Here is a 3,205-nt window from a genome sequence, read left to right as displayed (position 1 = left end):
CTTTTTTAAATTGTCTACCTTTAACATTATATAAATATTTTTTTACCCTAGTTATTTAATTTAACCTTTATACTTAAAAATAAAAGTATTTATTTTATAAAAATATTTATTATTTAACTTATTTAGTAGCCATGCCCGCTAAGGCTTATTTTATTACAAAAATTTTATATTAAGGTATTATAGTAAATAAAAAAATATAATTAATTTTTTTATTAATTTTATTTAAAATATTTTTAAATCTAAAAAAGGCTTGGGTTCATTTATTATAATTATTTATAATAATAATAAGTATTAAAAATATTTTTAATAAATAAAAAAACTTACATATTAATTAATTATAATAACTAATATTTTTATATTAAAAAAATTAAAATAAGCTATATAATATTGAGGTATTATATATTTTTTTATATAGTATATTAGCTTATATTAAAATATATTTTTTAGCTTTATTTAAAGGTTATTAAGGGCGGTATTAAATAGGGTACTTAAGTTATACTATACTATTTTAAGTATCTTATTAATAAAAAGGAAGTTAAAGGCATAAATGCGCGACTATACCCTAGGCCTAGGCCATGTTTATATATATTAATAATCCATTTTTTAAAAGTGTTATCACTGTTATGGTGTTGCAACTGCGCAGTGTTATAATAACATAATCTAGTGGCCTGAGGCCACCGGGCGGAGGAACTTTAGCACTAAACTAGCCATGTGCTAAGGCGGCGGCTAGTTATATAATATATAAAATACTAAGTTTAATTTTAAACTTTAACTTAAAAAAATTAGTAATTAATTTTTACTATAAATATATAATACCTTTTTTATTATAATAATTTATATTTTTTAAGCTTATTATAGTATATAAATATAATTTATAATTTTAATTATTTTTTTTAAAAAAAAAACCTATTTTATATAATAGCTAGGTAATAAACTTAATTTTAAGGGCTAGTAAATAATACTTTAAAAAAGTAATTATAAACCCTAACTTAATAACTAATTAATATACCTAAAAAAAAATTATAAATTTTTAACTAAAAAATTTTAAGGGCGCCCTTATTACTAAATCTTAAACTATATAAAAAATATTAAAATATAAAGTACCCGCCCAGGGGCAAGAAAATAAAAGTAATAAAAAAATTATTAAAAAACTATAGGTAATATTAAAAGTAATTTTAGTAAAAAAAAAAATTATAAAAATAAGAATATTATAAAAAAAAATATTAATAAATTTATACCTAAATTAAAAAGGCATGTTAATAAATTACAAGGGCTAAAGCTAAATAATAAATATATAATATATTTATTTAATTTATTAAGTAATTAATAATCCCGTGCTAAATAAACTTTAATAACCTTATAATTTTAAAAAAAATTACTAAAGGGGTTATAGTAATAATAATATAATTTAAAAAAAACTTTTTAAAAAAATTATTATTTATAAAATTATACTAGGCAAATAATATTAAGAAATTTAATAATTAAAAGTTACATATAAAAATATACTTTAAAACCTTTTTAACTTATTACTTAAATAACAGCTATAAAATATTTTAATTTATTAAATTTTTAGTAAAAAATTATAAATAGGAATAATTTAATATTTATAAGGTAAAAACTATATTTACTTAAAAAAAATTTTTAATATATTAATTAAAATAATTAATAATAAGATAGTGCTAGTTAATAACTTACTAATTAAGTAAGGTAATATAAAATAATAATTATAGTAAATTATTAGGTAATTTATATAATTACTAAATTAAATTAAAAAGCACTTATTTTATAAGTATAAAAATAACTAGTGTTAAGAATACCTATACTAAAAGATCCTAAAAAATATATAAAAAAAGTTTTTTATTTATAAATACTAGGAATTAAAGCGCTATAATAATTATATATTATATTTAATAAGTATTAAAAATAACATGCCTAAGTAAAAAAAAATAATTATAAAAAAAAAAGTTTTTTAACTAAACTTGCATAAGGCTATTAGTAACTAAAGTTAAAATACTTTTTATTACTAAAAAAAGTATAAAAGTAAATACTAGTATAAAATAACCTAATAATTTAAATAATTTTTTATTTATAAAAAAGCTATACCTAGGTAAATGCTTAAATTATAATTATACTAAATATTTTAAGTAATATTACTAGTTACCAGGCGGAGGTTAAAAAAAAAGTGTCTTTATAATAGTAATCTTTAAGTAAATTTAATAATATAAAAAATATAAAACCTTAAAGCTTTACGCGGTACAAGCTTTAAAGGTTTATATAAAATAAAAAAATATATTATAGGCCTGGGTAATTTAGGTAAAAAAAAATAATATATAAGAGTTTTAATTAACTTTAAAATAAAAATAAATTTTATAAACTAGTGCTAGGCAAAGTCCTACCTAATATAAAGTAAAGGGTTAGCTTATAAAATACACGTAATTAATAATTATATAATAATATTTTATAAAAAATATATACTTATAGTTTATACTAAAGATTTTACGTGTAATATATAGTATTATTAATAAAATTTTAAAGCTATTAATATTAATAATTATAATATAATTTTAGGATTTTTATGGCTACTAGCTATAATACCTATTTTAAATTAATAACCTAGTAATTAAATATATAATTAAAAAGTAAAATATAATTCTAAATACTTATAGTATATAATAATAATATAAAAATATACCGCAAAAATTATTATAAAAATTAAAGTACTTTTAATATAAATTTTTAAGTAAAAAAACCATATTATAATATACCTTAATAAGGTAAAAATTAAAAAATCCTGCTGCCTAAATAATATTATAAATATATAAATATATTTTTAAAAGTAAAAATAAATATTTTTATATTTTATTAATTTTATAATTATATAATTAAGTTATAACCTAGTGCTAAGCCTTTAAATAAGTATATTTATTTATTATTTTTAAAAAAGATTAAGGTTTTACGTGAATATATTAAAAAAGCCCTTAAAAAAGCTAAATATACCTATTTAAAAGCCCTGCGGGAGCTTTAGTATTATTTATATTAAAAAAAAATAATAGCCTATATTTTTACGTAAACTATTAAGGCCTAAATATTATTATAATTAAAAATATATATTTATTACTACTGCTTAACGCAACCTTTAATTATTTAAAAACAAGAAAAATCTTTATATAACTAGATTTATAAAACACGTATTATAAACTTTAAA

This window comes from Aspergillus mulundensis (genome assembly GCF_003369625.1).
Source record: "Aspergillus mulundensis strain DSM 5745 chromosome Unknown scaffold_0, whole genome shotgun sequence".
In the NCBI taxonomy this organism is placed as follows: domain Eukaryota; kingdom Fungi; phylum Ascomycota; class Eurotiomycetes; order Eurotiales; family Aspergillaceae; genus Aspergillus; species Aspergillus mulundensis.
This window is presented reverse-complemented; position numbering follows the sequence as displayed.